Here is a 6557-nt window from a genome sequence, read left to right on the forward strand (position 1 = left end):
GGGCGGGGACAGGGAGGGGAGGGGAGGAGCGGGGACAGGGAGGGGAGGGGAGGGGCGGGGACCGGGAGCAGGGGTGGGGAGACAGGGAGGAACCGAGGAGCACGGGGAACCCGGCATGGGGGTCTGCGAATGGGGACTGAGAAGGGGACAAGATGGGGCCTTTGGGAGGAGGTTGGGGCGAGGGCAGCGGGGCAGGGCGCGAGCGATGACCCGGTGGGCTCCCTCCTGCCCTGCTCCTCTATCCTCCGCATCTGCAGACCAAGGATAGATTGCAGAGCAGAGCCCTGGGCCCCGGACTGCAGCGTGTGGATGGGTGGGAGGATGGGTGGATACGTGAACGGGTGGGTGGACGGATGGGTGGGTAGATGAGTGTGTGGATGGGTGGGTGTGTAGATGGATGATGGGTGGATGGGGGTTGGATTCGTGGGTGGGTGGATGGATTGGTGAATGGGTGAGCAGGTGGGCCGGAGGTGAATGGGTGTGTCTGCCCCATTCTCTCTCCTATTTAACCAGAAAACTGGCTCCCGAGTCCTCCTCAGGAACCTTACCTCACCTGATCCCTCAGGGAATCCCTGGACCAGGACCCAAACCTGACAGCCACACCCCCACCTCCAGCCCCACCCCACCCCACACAGCCCTACTCCCTCCTGACTCACAGCCTGACTTCTGACACCAGCTGGGGAGGCCTCCTTCAGCCTCTGGGGTGTCATCAGCCTTGGACTTCCACTCTGGGCATTTTACTTCAAGAACCAATGGTGAAAAAGAAACTCAGTCACTGGCATCTGATTCACAGGCAGGTTCCCTGATGACTTGGAAAGGTGTGTGTTCAGCAGGAGGGGGACTCCCAACTGCTCAGCATGAGGACACTGGGCCAGCAGGCGTCCCATAGCTTCAGGAAGCAGCGCTGCAAGGACACACGAGGAGGCGGGCAGTGCTCCACTAACTGCAGAGACCAGGGCATCCACTCCACCGCAGTCAGGCAGCACAGTGGGTGAGGCCCAGCATCAGGAGCCTTTTTATGCTCAGTAATGACCAGGCTGAGAAAGACATCAAGAAGAGGATCCTATTCACCACAGCTCAGAGAACAAAGACAGGAGAGACAAAGACCTCAGATAAACTCAACCCTAGAAGAGAGGACCTCTGTGCAGAAAATTGCAAAACACTGATGAAAGAAATAGAGACACAGACACACACACACACAGACACAAAGACACACACACAGACACACAGATATACAAACACACACAGACACACACACGCGCGCACAGACACACACACACACACACACACACACACACACACACGGAAACACAGAGGCGGAAGGACACTCAGTGTTCCCAGAGTAGAAGGACTGACATTGTTAAAATGTCCACACTGCCCAAAGCCATTGATGGATTCAAAGCAATCACCACTGAACCACACAAGGCATTCTTTATAGAGACAGAAAAACAACCCTTAAAATCCATATGGACTCAGAAAAGACCCCAAGCAGCAGAGCGCTTTGAGCAAAAAAAGAGGATCCCAAGTGCAAAACATACTACAAAGCCAAGGGTCCCAAAAGAGCCAGTGTGCACCAGCGTAAAACCAGCACGGTGGGCAGAACAAAACCCAAATGTGCAGCCAGCCCATGTGCAGCAATGGAACCTGAAACTCACCAGAACGTGAGGGGACATGAGACAGACAGGAGGTGTGCATTTTCCACGCACCAGCTCCCCACACTGAACCTGAGAATCCTATGTTGGAAACAGGGACTCCTAAAAATAAAATTTACGAAAGCAGACACTGTTTTCAGTAAATGGTGCAGGGCAGACAGAATATCCTCTGTAAAAGAATGAAACTGAGCCCTACCTCTCAGCACGGACAGAAACCAATGCAAAAGGAGCTAAGATATAAATGTAAAGCCTCGCCAGGCATGGTGGTAAACCCAGCACTGGGGAGGCTGAGGCAGGAGGCTTGCCATGAGTTTAAGGCCAGTCTGGCTACACAGTGAGACCCTGTCTCAGAAAATCAAAATCAAATACAAAAAAACCCAAGCTGGGGATTTAGCTTAGTGGTGTAAGCCCCTGCCTGGCAAGCACAAGGTCATGAGTTCAATCCTTGGTACAAAAAAACCAAAAAACCCACGGTGAAAGAAATAATCACCAGAGTAAAGGGGGGAAAACACTTGTGAAGAACTTGTCCAATGTGGAGAATAAACAGGAATTCAGAAGCTCACAGTAGAACAACCATGGTCATCTGAAAGATCAACAAATGATTCAAAGGACGTTCCCAAAAGAGACTAGACAGATGGCCAGGAGTGACCAAGGGCTCTGCACCATGGCTCCCAGCCTGTGCAAGCGGCCCCTCAGCCTGGCACAGCAATCACAATCCAAAGAGGAGAATACCGGCCTCTGTGGAACAACTAAACCCCGCTGTCAGACTCCGAAAGAACGGAACTCAGCTCGTCACAAAGCCCTGAGCACCCTGAGGGTTTCTGCAGCATTGTTCACGCTATCCAGGATGCATGGCAGAGCCTGTCCTGTCCACCAGACACAGGACAAGGAAATCGTGGGCAGTGTGTGGCCGAGCAGCAGCACAGGCCTGCAGTACCAGCTTCTTGGGAAGCTGAGGCAGGAGGGTGGCCAGATGGAGGCCAGCCTGGCTTACTCTGGGAAGCCTTGCCTCAAAATAAAAACAAGAGGCCTTGGGATATAGCGCAGGGGTAGAACCATGCCCAGATTCTATCCCCAGGACCACAAGAAGGAAACAAAGACAAAAAAACCCCTGTGATATATATAAACATTTAATGCTTGGGGGAATATTACTCAGACATCAAAATGAGATCCTGTCCTGTTGGCTGGAAGTGTTGATTTGGCCTTCACTGGGCCTGGACTGGGTATTTTACGATCACTCAGGTGAAATGGGGAAGGGGATACTTCCCAAATTAGGGACAGCTGTACAGAAGTTGAAGCCTAAGGGCCACAAGGCACCACCCACACCACTGGGGAGCTTTCACTTGAATATTGATTTTGTTTCTGTTTTTTCAGACAGGTCTCACTATTAGCTGGGCTGGCATCGAACTTCTGGAGTTCTCCTGTCTCAGCCTCCCTGGTGCTGGGATCACGCTTCTTGCATTCCTCCCTTTCAGCCAGAGCCTCTGAACTGAGCCTGGAGCAGGGTTAAAATTCCTTCCTAGGTTCACATTCACACATCCTCCTTGTCCTCCTCCAGAGGCCAGAGTCCAGCACTGTGTCCCTGGAATGGCCATTCCATAGTTATCAGCAGTCCCTCCCTGCCTGGAATGCACGGATCCGCCCCTTGGCCTGGCCCGAGGCTACTTCCCCGGAGGAGCGGGCTCTAACTGATCTCTCCACCATCTCTCCAATTTAATGGGAGGTTTCCCTAGCCTGTACTTGGAGCTAAAAATAGTTCTACCCATGAGGAATGTAATTATGTGCTGCAAACAAGTACTAATAACATTTTTAAAATTCAAAAATTTTTCAATGTTTTGATACATGTTCAAAGGAACTTATTTCTGTTCCAGATGTCTCCTGGGAATCTTCACGACTGTCTTTTCCATAACATGCAGAAGATAAACTTAATCTTCAAGAACTTGTGCTTTGAAGCCTGCATTGCAGCAAACACAGAATTCGGGGATGAGGGAGGAGGATCCTCGGTTGGCAGCCTGACCCAGTCGGCAGAGTGCGATCCTATCTCAAAGAAACCAAACAAATCAATAAACAAATGTGAAGTCAGTGCTCATCTGGAAACTGCTTACAAACATGGAGTGGATGCAAGGAGGGAGAGGGCATGGAGCGGTCACTGCAGGGCAGCACACGGCAGGTCCGGGACGCTGGGAACCTCGTGGAACACGGGCACGCAGCACAAATGTTAACACCTCAGCTGCTTACTGATGAAATCAAGGTGCCAAGAAAGAACAAATTGAAAACTGAAGGATAAAAGTGACTGTGGGTTTGAGCCTGAAGGGAAAAACCCTGGTGGCTAAATTGAGAAGGCCGATTTGTTTTGACTTTGCTGTTTGCGAGGGGCGGGACTCTGTCACACTATAGCTGGGCACCCGGAGGAGGCCTGGCAGGTGGTGAGTGGTGTACTGCAGCACCACAGGACAGGTGGTCACAGCCCAGGTCCAGAAGTCCTGCAGAAGGGTGGAGCCAAGACCTAGCAGAACTCTGCAATCACGGATTTGTCATGGGGTGGGGAATCCCATCTAGTCCAACCCAAAAGGCTTCAGGGTAAATGTTTTATATGAGACAGAGTCTTGAACTCACTCTGGTGCCCAGGTTGATCTCCACACCAGGTAAAGTATCCGTGTTTCATATCATCACGTTTCAGACACTGGAGTCAGGCTGGTCTCTGTGGAAGGTGTCACTAAGTAGAGCCACCTTATTAGGGCAATCAGGTGTCTACAAAACCTGAGGGATGAAAGGCACCAAGGCCAAGGCAGGGCCCTCACACTCTGAGGTCTTTTGCTCATGCTCAGGTCAGCCTTTCCTGTGTTTTTGCTCCTTCACCATGCTGGACAGTGCTGTTCATGAGCTGTGCCTTCCTAAGAACGCCACAGAATCCCTATAAACATTTCTATGTGAGGAATTGGGCGTTGGACACGCTGGGAGGCAGGCGCTCACAAAGCATAAAGCAGGAATCGCTGTGGGCAGCGGGCGCAGGACACCCGGCGTGCAAGCACAGGCTCAGCAGGGAAAGGTCAGGGTCCGGACAGTGCACTGTTCAGCACAGCGGGAGTACAAGAGCCAACGTTATTTCTCTTTTACTTTCACTTTTCATTCTTTTTAATCATAGGGAGAGAGCAGTGGTAATCATTAAATTATAAAAATAGATTTTATAATGGGATTAATCAGCACAGCATAAGCATTTTCAAAGTAGATTGTTCAAAATCCTCATGCATATGGACACAAATACGAAGATCAGCAATACCCTTGTGGTCAGTGGGGAAACATGATTCGGTCCTAGTTTCAGGAAACCAGAAGTGCAAAATGAGTTATATTTTAAAAATCACATTGGATTGGCAAGTGCAAGGTCATGAGTTCAATTCCTGGTACCAGCACCCCCCCCCAAAAAAAAACCACAAAAAACCCCAAACCCCCTCAAAATTAAAAAAAATCAAATTGGAACATTCTGAAAGTCAAAATAGAAAAAACTGCAAAGTTGCTGTCAGTTACCACAAGATAGAAAGTGTAACAGATACTTGGATCTTTGACTTGAATTTGACTGACTCCTCCATTGATAACCTTTCCTAAATCTCATTTTGGGATGAGGCCATGGGGCCGCGCTGGCTGTACACCAGGCACATGGTCCCAAGTACTGTTTGGGGAGTATTTGTGTCAAAGCCCATGCCCTAGCGGGAGGTCGAGCTCTGTATTAGAACAAGTTCTTAACAAGCCAAAGGTTTTGCTAATATTCCAATAGTCCCAACGGCTGGAGAGGCTGAGGCAGGAGAAAAATTTGAGCCCAGGAGTTTGAGGCCAGGCTGGGAAACACAGCAAGCACTTATTTCAAAACAAAACATGTCAAACTATCTTTTTTTTTTTTTGTCAAACTATCTTAACTAGTAGGTATTTCTGTTGTAACACATATCAAATAGTACTGTTTTTTTTCTTACTCCACCGAAGCGTTTTTTTTTTTTTTTTTTTGGTACCGGGGATCAAACTCACAAACCTTGCCTGCTTGCTGGGCAGGCATTTATGCCTCTGAGCTAAAGCCCAGGCCCTAACCGCTTAATTCTTGAATCCTCATTTCATTCTCTAGGGCCTAGCACTGTAGCCTAATGCTGGGCACATAATAAACGCTCAAACCCTATGTTTTCAAAGCGGAAGAAAAAAGAAGGGAGAAAGGGAAAGAAGGAAAGGGAAAAGAAGGAAAAGAGAATGAAGAAGTGCATTTAGGAGATTTAAAACTAAACTAGTACTGTACATTTCAAATTTCCTACCATTTAAACCTGACCTAAAGCATGAAGTAATTACACATAAATGTTTTAAATTAAAAACAGCAAAATAAACCGAAAGCGCTCTGGGAGGCTGGAGCAGGAAGATCTTAAGTTTGAGATCAGTCTGGGCAACTCACACTTGGTGAGACCTTGTCTCGAAATAAAAAATTAAGAAAGAGGGCTGCAGGTACTGATCGGTGCAAAGAACTTGGTTCTATCTCCAGTACAGCAAATAAGCATTCCCACCACCAGGATTCAGAGCGGTAGCAGAGGCAGAGGCCCTGCTCCCCGCCTTCTTCCTAGGCGCCCCGGGGGAGGGTGATCAGGAAACACAGATCCTGAGGCCTGGCAAGCTGTCTGGCGGCGGGACCTGGGTCCGTGCGAGCCCAACACTGAGCCGAGCACCGAGGGCAGCACCGCGGGCCCTTTAGGGCAGGGACGCCAAGGTGCCCAGCTCGGGGTGAGACGGAGCTCACGCCCAACCTGCCCAGGCGGTGCCTAGAAGCGCTTGTAACTCCAATTCTTTTCTGGCACCGTAGAAGGAGCTCGCAGGCTGGAGACCACCAGTAGCGCGGGCCCTTTAAGCACCTCCTCCCGCCCCGCCCTCTCTCCCGTC

At 50.0% G+C, this 6557-nt stretch overlaps 1 long non-coding RNA gene across 1 annotated transcript; it reads right to left on the reverse strand.

Annotated features, from left to right (window-relative positions):
• Nucleotides 1-2764: 2764 nt before the first annotated feature.
• LOC134478407 (uncharacterized) lies at nucleotides 2765-6531 on the reverse strand. Its single transcript, XR_010051030.1, has 2 exons — nucleotides 4269-6531; nucleotides 2765-3689 (listed from the first exon to the last, which is right to left on the reverse strand). It is a non-coding gene; the product is annotated as an uncharacterized LOC134478407 (long non-coding RNA).
• Nucleotides 6532-6557: the final 26 nt, after the last annotated feature.

Source organism: Cavia porcellus, unplaced genomic scaffold (genome assembly GCF_034190915.1).
Source record: "Cavia porcellus strain 051 isolate PalLab524CR breed Dunkin Hartley unplaced genomic scaffold, mCavPor4.1 scaffold_1, whole genome shotgun sequence".
Taxonomy (NCBI): domain Eukaryota; kingdom Metazoa; phylum Chordata; class Mammalia; order Rodentia; family Caviidae; genus Cavia; species Cavia porcellus.